Here is a 13,694-nt window from a genome sequence, read left to right on the forward strand (position 1 = left end):
GTCCTTCTGGCGAGGGAAGAAGACGACAGGGGGGGTAGCGGTGGCGGGCTGGGCCAGCGGGAGGAGCTGGGCCGGGCAGGTAAGCAGGTAAGTGGCCCAGGTGGCCGTCTCCCTTTTTATTTTTGCTCTGTTTTATTTTTTAATCATTGTTTTCTATTTGTTTCAATCTGTTTTGATTTAGTTCAAACACTAAACCATTTTTGTTTCTTCCAATAATTTTTGCAGGGACTGAAAGTAATATTCTAGAGCCCTTCACAAAATATCAGAATTATTGAAGCATTAAAAATATATATAACATATATTTGCTCCAACTCAAATACAATATATATTAGTTCAAAGATCCAAAATGACATGGAAAAATGTGCATCATCTCTGGTTACTGTTTCCAGCATTTTTCCAAAGATGATGAACATTTTTGAAAGCCACTTGGATTGACTGAAAATATTTTAGGTGAACCTGGTGAATTCTTAAAATGCTAGGGTTTGGACAATCCCCATTTCAACTTTCTGTAAAAGTAAACATGATGCATCACCAAAGGCTACTACTAGTGCAATGCCAGAAGCTAGGGATGTGACATTATGTGACATGAGAATACGTGGCAATTCGACAAATTGGAAAAATAGGAAAGTTGTCGTATTATTACTTTTGTAATCCAACAAATTTGATGAATATCTTGGGTTCCTTAAATGACCCTACATCCATGTACTAAAAATTTCCGTGCATTGATGATGTCGTATTATTCTTGCATTGGAATTTTATTTAACCTGAAATATAAAAGAGTACACAAATCTATTAAGAATTAAGATCATCAGGATAACATGTACTAAAAAAAGGAAAAATCATTTAGAAAGTCAAAGAATTAATACAACATGCACTTCAGACTTCCCTCACATGCTTATTGACTGAAGCTAATGAGATAACAAACTTTTTTAATACAGGTAAATCACTAAACTAATGTACAGGAATTGTTTCACTTTATATACATGTGCTATCTTATTTCTAATCATATTCTAAGCCTAAGGCAGTTGTTGACTTGCCTTTCCCCAATAGTTCCCACGCAAAACATTTAAGTTACAAAACAACGTTACAGATTATATATAGTCATGGATCACACTTTTATGCCACCTTGCTTTGCTTTTCGAAATTAAATTAAGCAAAAGAGCTTGGAAAACCTAATTGCAGGACAACACAACAAAATCTATGATGAAATAACCCAACATACAGGCTTTTAGATGACATAATCAAGAGAAATATGTTTGTGATTTTCTAGGTGTTAAAAGCACAAAAGGCTAATTTGTTTGTATAGGTTGTAAAGGTGTTACCAAATGCACAAACAGAATATATAATCTATAGTATGGAAGTAAAATTCACACATATGCACCGAGCATACATATCATTACATTTCAATCCATATTGTATAACTCTATGTTTGCACTAAAAAGGGAAAGGTGTCAAAAAATAACCTTAGAGGTCATACCATCACAGATAAATTAAATGATACACATTTTCAGTCTAGACACCATATGCAACATGCAACCAGATATCACACTGCCAAGTTAGAGCAAGCACCTTGGATGGTGGAGTAGGGGAGTGGAGACTTGGACCTTGTAATGCACTATTAGTACAAGGATAATCGGTATAGATGCTCCGTTTACGTTGCTGCAGAGGACCACCATCATCGCCTTACTTACTCTTTTCCTTCCTCTTTCTTGATTTTGCCTTGTCAAGTCAAACCCATAAGAAAAAGGAATAAAATTTGCTCTTCAGAACTCATTGATGCATGATACTGACGAACACTACTCTGATGAAAGGCAATATCATGATACGAGGATGGAATATGTACGAAAAAATGGACGGCTTGACATATTCACACCTATGATGTGGTCGCTAAGCAGAAGGCACTTCAACAAATTAGAAGCACTGCAAACTAGTCACCATATGAAAGGTGCAATCAATATCACTCTGCCAAGTTAAAAGTGTCTCGTCATAGGTGGCGTTCACCAAACTAGAAGCAATAAATGCTAAAAATAATATTCAAGACACAAACCAATATCACACTGCCAACTTAAAGGTGTTCCAGCATAAGTGACTGATGCAGGATACACAAGAAGAGTAGTTTCATGTAAGAACATGGTGTGATAGACAAATATAGTAGGTACCAAAAAAGGAAAGCGTGTCATATTCACACGTATCATGTGTAAGCTAAGCAGATGCAGTTTACACTAATTAGGAGCAATGCAAGTTGGACACCATATGCAACATCCAACCAGATATCACACTGCCAAGTTAGAGCAAGCACCTTGGATGGTGGAGTAGGGGAGCGGAGACTTTGACCTTGTAATGCACTATCAGTACAAGGAGAATCGGTACAGATGCTCCATTTACGTTGCTACAGAGGACCGCCATCATCGCCTTCCTTACTCTTTTCCTTCCTCTTTCTTGATTTTGCCTTATCAAGTCAAACCCACAAGAAAAAGGAATAAAATTTGCTCTCCAGAACTCATTAATGCATGATACTGACGAACACTACTTTCATGTAAGGTAGCCACATGATAGGAGGATGGAAGATGTATGAAAAACAGGACGGCGTGACATATTGACATGTATGATGTATAAAGTGTAAACTAAACACAAGGTGCTTGAACTTGTTAGAATCAAGGCAAGCTAGAAACCATATGAAAGATGAAACCAATATGACTCTGCCAAATTAAAAGGGTGCCCTAACAAATGTATTTGACCAAATGAGAAGCAATACATGGCAACATGCTAGAAATAATATGCAACAAATAAAGGTGACTCATCGTAAGTGATTGATGGAGGATACAGGAGAGAGGTAGTTTCATGTAATAACAAGGTTAACACATATATGTAGTTTGTACCAAAAATAGGAAGGCATGTCATATTTATAGGTATAATGTGTAAACTAAGAAGATGCAATTTACCCTAATTAGAAGCATTACAAGCTAGACACCGTATGCGACATGCAACCACATATCACACTGCAAAGTTAGAGAAAGCACCTGTGATGGTGGTGTGGGGGAATTGCGGTCATCAACTAGAGAGCTACGCTGACTATCTTCATTTAGCCTTGTTGTTTCTTGAGAATCATGTGGGGAGGATGACACTGCACTCTTTAAACGAGTATGGCGTCTCACAGTAACCCACACGGGTGACTGTCTCATCATAAGTGATTGACGAGGGATACAAAAGAGCATTAGTTTGATGTACGAACATGGTTAATAGACATATGTAGTACTCCCTCCATTCGGAATTACTTGTCACAAAAATGGATGTATCTACAACTAAAATACATCTAGATACATTCATTTCTTGGACGAGTAATTCCGAACGGAGGGGGTATGTATCAAAAACAGGAAGGCATGTCATTATCAAAGGTATAATGTGTAAAGTAAGCATACGCAATTTAACCAAATTGGAAGCAATATAAGCTAGACACCATGTGCAACATGCAACCACATTTGGCAGCGCGAAGTTAAAGCAAGCACCTGGGATGGTTGTGTGCGGCAATCGAGATCATCAACTCACGAGCTATGTTTACTGTCTCCAACTGCTGACACTGCATCCTTTAGAGCGTTGAAACGCTTAGTGCTTATCTACGTCAGAGTCTGAAATACCCATGGATAAAAAAAATAGTGTGAGTATGGGTGAAGTGTGTGCACAATTAGTACAGTCTAAAGGTAGCAGATAGCGGTCGGTGAGAAATAAATGACGGGAGACATATGATAGCTCTGCAACATGCATGGCACACTAAATTACTACATGATTCTATGAAAATAACATTCGACTGAAAAAATAGATCAGTCCATTTTTTCTACACCGTACGAAATACAAAGAACGGACAGATTGCCTTCATTTTACCTCCAGACAATTAGTGTTGACGATCTTCCTCGAAACGGCAGCGACCACCAGCCCAGTCCCCTGTTTGTGCCCTCCTCTCGACCTCACCGCACCGACGTGCTTGGCACAGCCCCCCGACAATCCATTCAAGCCCCGCCGACCTCCAGATCGGGCCCAAGCAGCTCCTACACCCCACACCCTATGATAGACACCGGTGCGCCACTTCCGCGGCGAACATGCAGACTAGGTGCTCTGCGTGCCTAAGTAGATGTTGCTTCCATTGCGGTTCGACTAACCCTGAATTGAAATCCAGGCGGGCTACTGACCTCTAGCAAAGGTGAAATAGTAAAGGGAGGAAACCTTGTGCATTTAGTATCACGAAGAAGATGCAGTAAGAAGCGCTCAACTAGTGTCTTTCGTGGGATGAATACGGTGTGAGCAGAGACGTAAGGTTTGCACGAATAAGGGAAGAGGAGTACCTCTTTCTGCTGGCAGTGCTGTGTCCTCCCTCTGTTTTTCCAATGATCTTCTTGTGGTTCTCTAGAAACGAGAAGTTGTGGAGGACAGTGCAGCCTTGGACGAACCCATGGCCAAGTTGTTGAGTGTGGTGCGGTGGCCGTCTGTCGATGGCGGGGAAGCAGATCCGAGGCGGCGAACGACGGCATCGCGGGAACAGCTCTGGTGCGGTGGACGGTTGCCACAGTGGAGCAGCAGCAGTGAGGCATAGGACGACGTGGTCGGAGTAGTTCTGGTACGACGCACGTCGGCGTCGGCGTCATGGAGGCAGTTCTACATCGGCTTCAGCTGCTATGTCCTTGAGGGCGTTGCGGTTCCAGTTGCGTTGGACGACAACGTCGGGGTACCGGCTCCGGCGTGAAGGAGGAGGGCGGCAGTGGATTGGGCGCTATGGGGTGGAGGATGGAGGAGGTCGTGGTTTCGCGGCTGGTGGAGAGGGCGTTTTGGCACCCACGGAGTATGAATGGGGAAACGGAGGGAGGCGGGGAACTAAGGGGGAACAATGTTTCAGTTTGGGACGCGCTTGTTTGAAATTTGGGGAAAGTTACAAACTTTGCCCCCATCTAAAATTTTTGGACATATTGCGGGTTGGGGGTAGGACAGTAATCTCAGGTGTCCCAAATGTGGGCGGGATAGATTTCGGCCAAGTGCATGGGTGTTTAGGCGCCCACGGCGTATGAATGCTTCTCAGAGGCGGTTGTGACTGGCGTCTTGGTGAAGTTACAAACCTACCCCGATGGACATCGGGCCAATAGGCTACATGGGCTAGAGTCAGGATTGTAATTTCCTACCACCAAACATTAGTCTCGTGCGGTTTCGGGTGACCAGAGGCCTATTTGGCGCTTCATTCAATATTTGGGAGCAGAAGCATTATTGTTTTCGGTTCTCTTGAATTGAACATTCAGAATTTGTCAAACTTCACAAATCTTTACTGTTGAAAATCCTAAAGCTACGATTATTTTGAATGGACGTGGTACATTTGAATATACATTGTACATGAGTATATATTAAAAATTATGCAACTTACCTCAGTTCATGCATGGTTCCAGATATAATCTCCTTGGTTGCAAAAAAATAGTTAGACATCCGTATGAATATATATAGCATGTTCAAACGCACAACAATGATTGATGCCCCCTTTTACATCTGATTTACAAAAGCCATTATCTCAGGTTCAAATAGATGAATGCACTTCCTATGAATTCGAATCTTCGAAACCCCCTTTATGTTGAATTCGACATGTATTCTATTTCGTAGCTAGCAATTTGGAATGTATCCATACAAGTGACAAATATATAAAGTGCTTCACACTAACAACATGGAGTGCACTAATTAATGTTTATATATGAATTGCAAAAGCATCCATTGCCTGTATTTCAAACCGCTCTCACTCTATGGATCGATAATATGAAATAAACACATGCACATGCTAGAATTCAATAGAGTATGGGTGTCTGATAGACCGATTTCGTCCATACGCAATTTGCAAAATTCATGATCTCGTCCAAAAATAATAATGCCATTTTTATTTTAATTTAATGCGTAGAACCGCCTTTTACACATAGATGCACTATGCCTTGACCCGTTCTCACAAACACGCTATATATCTCTCTATCTACCACATAAGTGCACGCAATTTATATGCATTGGCATTTGTCTTTCACACATGCTCACAATCTCTCTCGGGGTGTCGGGGAGTCTCACGCACATGCTCTCTCCGTATCTCTCTCTCTCTCTCCCTCTTTGACTACTATGTACCACTCTTTTCACTAATCTCAGTTGGAAAACTCTATTTCTCTCACATGCATATACACACACGCATGATCTCTACTAGCCCTCTATACACACATATATGTGCCTACATGTCTCCCGCACGCACATTATCTTTAGGCCTCTCTCGCACACATTGCCCCTGCAGACACACCTCTCTCTTAGTAGTTGGCAGATATGATTCCATCATATCATTCGGTAGGATATCCCTGACTGTTAGGCTGGATGGTAATATGAGGCAAAGTTTTACCCTAGTTCAAACCCTTGCAGTTGAGGAAAAAGCCTATCCTGGTGCTGTATATTAGTGATAGGGGTGTGTACAAAGTACAACTAAATACCAGGCATTGTGCGTGTGTGTATACTATCGATGAACTAGCCCCCAAGATTCTATAACATACTCGGGGCCTAGGGTTACAAATCATATATAGTCGGCTTATCACCAGTGGGGATAGATGAAGGAAATATGCCCTAGAGGCCATAATAAAGTTGTTATTTATATTTCCTTATATCATGATAATTGTTTATTATTCATGCTAGAATTATATTAACCCGAAACATAATACATGTGTGAATACATAGACAAACATAGTGTCACTACTATGCCTCTACTTGACTAGCTCGTTAATCAAAGATGGTTCAGTTTCCTAACCGTAGACATGAGTTGTCATTTGATTAACGGGATCACATCATTACAAGAATGATGTGATTGACTTGACCCATTCCGTTAGCTTAGCACTTGATCGTTTAGTTTGTTGCTATTGCTTTCTTCATGACTTATACATGTTCCTATGACTATGAGATTATGCAACTCCCGTTTACCGAAGGAACACTTTGTGTGCTACCAAATGTCACAACATAACTGGGAGATTATAAAGGTGCTCTACAGGTGTCTCTGAAGGTACTTGTTGGGTTGGCATATTTCGAGATTAGGATTTGTCACTCCGATTGTCGGAGAGGTATCTCTAGGCCCACTCGGTAATACACATCACTTAAGCCTTGCAAGCATTAGTTGCGGGATGATGTATTACGGAACGAGTAAAGAGACTTGCCGGTAACGAAATTGAACTAGGTATTGAGATACCGACGATCAAATCTCGGGGAAGTAACATACCAATAACAAAGGGAACAACGTATGTTGTTATGCGGTTTGACCGATAAAGATCTTCGTAGAATATGTGGGAGCCAATATGAGCATCCAGGTTCCGCTATTGGTTATTGGCCAGAGATGTGTCTCGGTCATGTCTACATAGTTCTCGAACCCGTAGGGTCTGCACGCTTAAAGTTTCGGTGATGATTTATATTATGAGTTATGTGATTTGATGTATAGAAGGTAGTTCTGAGTCCCAGATGAGATCAGGGACATGATGAGGAGTCTCGAAATGGTTGAGACGTAAAGATCGATATATTGGACGACTATATTCGGACATCGGAAAGGTTCGGGTATTTTTCAGAGTACCGGGGAGTTCGGGAATATGGGGAAGTAGTATTGGGCCTTAATGGGCCTTAGTGGGAAGGAGAGGCAGCAGCCAGGAGGTGGCGTGCGCCCCTCCCAAGCCCAGTCCGAATTGGACAAAGGGTTTGGGGCGCGGCCCCCTCTCCCTTCCTTCTCCACTCCCCTCCTTTCGCCCCTTCTCCTAGTTGGACTAGGAAAGGAGGAAACCTACTCCTACTAGGAGTAGGAATCCTACTCCCTTGGCGCGCCCCTCCTAGGGCCGGCCTGCTCCTCCCTTGCTCCTTTATATACGGGGGCAGGGGGCATCTCTTGAATCTCTTAGCCATGTGCGGTGCCCCCCTCCACCATAGTCCACCCCGATAATATGTAGCGGTGCTTAGGAGAAGCCCTACGTTGGTAGAATATCATCATCGTCACCACGCCGTCGTGCTGACGGAACTCTCGTGCAAAGCTCTGCTGGATCGGAGTTCGTGGGACGTCATCGAGCTGAATGTGTGCTGAACTCGGAGGTGTCGTGCGTTCGGTACTTGGATCGGTAGGATCGTGAAGACGTACGACTACATTAACCACGTTGTCATAACGCTTCCGCTTAGGTCTACGAGGATACGTGGACAACACTCTCCCCTCTCGTTGCTATGCATCACCATGATCCTGTGTGTGCGTAGGAATTTTTTTGAAATTACTACGTTCCCCAACAGTTGCATCCGAGCCAGGTTTTATGCGTAGATGTTATATACACGAGTAGAACACAAGTGAGTTGTGGGCGATACAAGTCATACTGCTTACCAGCATGTCATACTTTGGTTCGGCGGTATTGTTGGATGAAGCGGCCCGGACCGACATTACGCGACGCTTACGCGAGACTGGTTCTACCGACGTGCTTTGCACACAGGTGGCTCGCGGGTGTCAGTTTCTCCAACTTTAGTTGAACCGAGTGTGGCTATGCCCGGTCCTTGAGAAGGTTTCTCCAACTTGATGAACTATCATTGTGGTTTTGATGCGTAGGTAAGAACGGTTCTTGCTCAGCCTGTAGCAGCCATGTAAAACCTGCAACAACAAAGTAGGGGACGTCTAACTTGTTTTTGTAGGGCATGTTGTGATGTGATATGATCAAGACGTGATGAAATATAAATTATTGTATAAGATGATCATGTTTTGTTGAAGTTATTGGTAATTGGCATAAGCCTTATGGTTGTCTCTTTATTGCATAAGATGCAAGAGCCAAATAATTGCTTTACTTTATCACTATGCGATAGCAATAGTTGTAAGAGCAATAGTTGGCGAGACGACCATGTGACGACACATTGATATAGATCAAGATGATGGAGATCATGGTGTCATGCCGGTGACAATGGAGATCATGACGATGCTTTGGAGATAGAGATCAAAGGCACATGATGAGGATGGCCATATCATGTCACATATTTTGATTGCATATGATGTTTATCCTTTATACATCTTATTTTGCTTAGTTCGACGGTAGCATTATAAGATGATCTCTCACTAAATTTCAAGGTATAAGTGTTCTCCCTGAGTATGCACCATTGCGAAAGTTCTTCGTGCTGAGACACCACGTGATGATCGGGTGTGATAAGCTCTACGTTCAAATACAACGGATGCAAGACAATTTTGCACACGCGGAATACTCAGGTTAAACTTGACGAGCCTAGCATATGCAGATATGACCTCGGAACACTAGAGACCGAAAGGTCGAGCGTGAATCATATAGTAGATATGATCAACATAGTGATGTTCACCATTGAAAACTACTCCATCTCACGTGATGATCGGACATGGTTTAGTTGATTTGGATCACGTGATCACTTAGATGATTAGAGGGATGTCTATCTAAGTGGGAATTCTTAAGTAATTTGATTAATTGAACTTTAATTTATCATGAACTTAGTCCTGGTAGTATTAGTATATCTATGTTGTAGATCAATAGCTCGCGTTTAGCTCCCCTGTTTTATTTTGATATGTTCCTAGAGAAAACTAAGTTGAAAGTTGTTTGTAGCAATGATGCGGATTGGATCCGTGATCTGAGGATTATCCTCATTGCTGCACAGAAGAATTATGTCCTTGATGCACCGCTAGGTGATAGACCTATTGCAGGAGCAGATGTAGACATTATGAACGTTTAGCTAGCTCAATATGATCACTACTAGATAGTTTAGTGCACCATGCTTAAAAGCTTATAATCGGGACTTCAATGACGTTTTGAACATCATGGATCATATGAGATGTTCCAGGAGTTGAAGTTAATATTTCAAGCAAATACCCGAGTTACGAGATATGAAGTCTCCAACAAGTTCTATATCTAAAAGATGGAGGAGAATAGCTCAAGCAGTGAGCATGTGCTCAGATTGTCTGGGTACTACAATCACTTGAATCAAGTGGGAGTTAATCTTCCAGATAAAATAGTGATTGACAGAATTCTCTAGTCACCATCACCAAGTTAGTAGAACTTCATGATGAACTATAGTATGCAAGGGATGAAGAAAACGATTCCCGAGCTTTTCATGATGATAAAATCAATGAAGGTAGAAATCAAGAAAGAGCATCAAGTGTTGATGATTAACAAGACCACTAGTTTCAAGAAAAGGGCAAAGGGAAAGAAAGGGAACTTCAAGAAGAACGGGAAGCAAGTTGTTGCTCAAGTGAAGAAGCCGAAGTGAGGACCTAAGCCTGAGACTAAGTGCTTCTACTACAAAAGGACTGGTCACTGGAACCAGAACTGCCCCAAGTATTTGGCGGATAAGAAGGATGGCAAAGTGAACAATGCTATATTTTATATACATGTTATTGATGTATACTTTACTAGTGTTTATAGCAACCCCTCGGTATTTGATACTGGTTCAGTTGCTAAGAGTAGTAACTCAAAACGGGAGTTGTAGAATGAACAGAGACTAGTTAAGGGTGAAAGTGACGATGTGTATTGGAAGTGGTTCCAAGATTGATATGATCATCATCGCAGACTCCCTATACTTTCGGATTAGTGTTAAACCTAAATAAATGTTATTTGGTGTTTGCGTTGAGCATGAATATGATTTGATCATGTTTATTGCAATACAATTATTCATTTAAGTTAGAGAATAATTGTTGTTCTGTTTACATGAATAAAACCTTCTATGGTCATATACACAATGAAAATGGTTCGTTGGATCTTGATTGTAGTGATACACATATTCATAATATCGAAGCCAAAAGATGCAAAGTTAATAATGATAGTGCAACTTATTTGTGGCATTGCCATTTAGGTCATATTGGTGTAAAGCGCATGAAGAAACTCCATGCTGATGGGCTTTTGGAATCACTTGATTATGAATCATTTTAATGCTTGCGAACCATGCCTCATGGGCAAGATGACTAAGACTCTGTTCTCCAAAACAATGGAACGAGCAACTGACTTATTGGATATAATACATACTGATGTATCAGGTCCGATGAGTGTTGAGGCTCGCGGCGAGTATCGTTATTTTCTGACCTTCACAGATGATTTGAGCAGATATGGGTATATCTACTTGAAGAAACATAAGTGTGAAACATTTTAAAAGTTCAAAGAATTTCAGAGTGAAGTGAAAAATCATCGTACCAAGAAAATAAAGTTTCTACGATCTGATCGCAGAGGCGAATATTTGAGTTACGAGTTTGGTCTTCAAGTAGATATAGTTTCACAAACTCATGCCACCTAGAACACCACAGCATAATGGTGTGTCCGAACGTCATAACCGTACTTTATTGGATATAGTACAATCTATGATGTCTCTTACCGATTTACCACTATCGTTTTGGGGTTATGCATTAGAGACAACTGCATTCACGTTAAAAAGGGAACCATCTAAATCCATTGAGACAACACCATATGAACTGTGGTTTGGCAAGAAACCAAAGTTGTCGTTTCTTAAAGTTTGGGGTTACGATGCTTATAAGAAAAAGTTTCATCCTGATAAGTTCAAACCGAAATCGGAGAAATGTGTCTTCATAGGATACCCAAAGGAGATAGTTGGGTACACCTTCTATCACAGATCTGAAGGCAAGACATTCGTTGCTGAGAATGGATCCTTTCTAGAGAAGGAGTTTCTCTCGAAAGAAGTGAGTGGGAGGAAAGTAGAACTTGATGAGGTAATTGTACCTGCTCCCTTATTGGAAAGTAGATCATCACAGAAATCTATTTCTCTGACTCCTACACCAATTAGTGAGGAAGCTAATAATGATGATCATGTAACTTCAGATCAAGTCACTACCGAACCTTGTAGGTCAATCAGAGTGAGATCGGCACCAGAGTGGTACAATAATCATGTTCTGGAGGTCATGTTAATTGACCATGACGAACCTACGAACTATGAGAAAGAGATGATGAGCCTAGATTCCGCGAAATGGCTTGAGGCCATGAAATCTGAGATTGGGTCCATGTATGAGAACAAAGTATGGACTTTGATTGACTTGCCCGATGATCGATGAGTAATTAAGAATAAATGGATCTTCAAGAGGAAGACATACGCTGATAGTAGTGTTACTATCTACAAAGCTAGACTTGTCGAAAAAGGTTTTGACAAAGTTCAAGGTGTGGACTACGATGAGATTTTCTCACTCTTAGCGATGCTTAAGTCTGTCCGAATCATGTTAGCAAATTGCCACATTTTATGAAATCTGGCAAATGGATATCAAAACTACATTCCTTAATGGATTTCTTAAAGAAGAGTTGTATATGATGCAACCAGAAGGTTTTTTCGATCCTAAAGGGCTAACAAAATGTGCAAGTTCCAGCGATCCATCTATGGACTGGTGCAAGCATCTCAGAGTTGGAATATACGCTTGGTGAGTTGATCAAAGCATATAGTTTTATGCAGACTTGTGGTGAAGCCTATATTTACAAGAAAGGGAGTGGGAGCACTACAACATTTCTGATAAATATATGTGAATGACATATTGTTGATCGGAAATAATGTAGAATTTTCTAGAAAGCATAAAGGAGTATTTGAAAGGTGTTTTTCAAATAAAGACTTCGGTGAAGCTACTTACATGTTGAGCATCAAGATCTATAGAGATAGATCAAGACGCTTGATAAGTATTTTAAATGAGTACATACCTTGACAAGATTTTGAAGTAGTTCAAAATGGAACAGTCAAAGAAAGAGTTCTTACCTGTGTTACAAGGTGTGAAATTGAGTAAGACTCAAAGCCCGACCACGGCAGAAGATAGAAAGAGAATGAAAGTCATTCCCTATGCCTCAACCATAGTTTCTATAAAGTACGCCATGCTATGTACCAGATCTATTGTATACCCTACACTGAGGGAGTACAATAGTGATCTAGGAGTAGATCACTAAACAACGGTCAAAATTATCCTTAATGGAATAAGGATATGTTTCTCGATTATGGAGGTGACAAAAGGTTCATCGTAAAGGGTTACGTCGATGCAAGTTTTAACATTGATCTAGAGTCTCAATCTGGATACATATTGATAGTGGGAGCAATTAGCTAAAGTAGCTTCGTGCAGAGCATTGTTGACATAGAAATTTGCAAGATACATACGGATCTAAATGTGGCAGACCCGTAGACTAAACTTTTCTCACAAGCAATACATGATCACACCTTAGTACTCTTTGGGTGTTAATCACATAACGATGTGAACTAGATTATTGACTCTAGTAAACCCTTTCGGTGTTAGTCACATGAAGATGTGAACTAATCACATAAAGATGTGAACTATTAGTGTTAAATCACATGACGATGTGAACTAGATTATTGACTCTAGTGCAAGTGGGAGACTGAAGGAAATATGCCCTAGAGGCAATAATAAAGTTCTTATTTATATTTCCTTGTATCATGATAACTGTTTATTATTCATGCTAGAATTGTATTAACCCAAAACATAATACATGTGTGAATACATTGACAAACATAGTGTCACTAGTATGCCTCTACTTTACTAGCTCGTTAATCAAAGATGGTTAAGTTTCCTAACCATAGACATGAGTTGTCATTTGATTAACGGGATCACATCATTAGGTGAATGATGTGATTGACTTGACCCATTCCGTTAGCTTAGCACTTGATCGTTTAGTTTGTTGCTATTGCTTTCTTCATGACTTATA

This window comes from Triticum dicoccoides, chromosome 1A, assembly GCF_002162155.2.
Source record: "Triticum dicoccoides isolate Atlit2015 ecotype Zavitan chromosome 1A, WEW_v2.0, whole genome shotgun sequence".
NCBI classification, from domain to species: Eukaryota; Viridiplantae; Streptophyta; class Magnoliopsida; order Poales; family Poaceae; genus Triticum; species Triticum dicoccoides.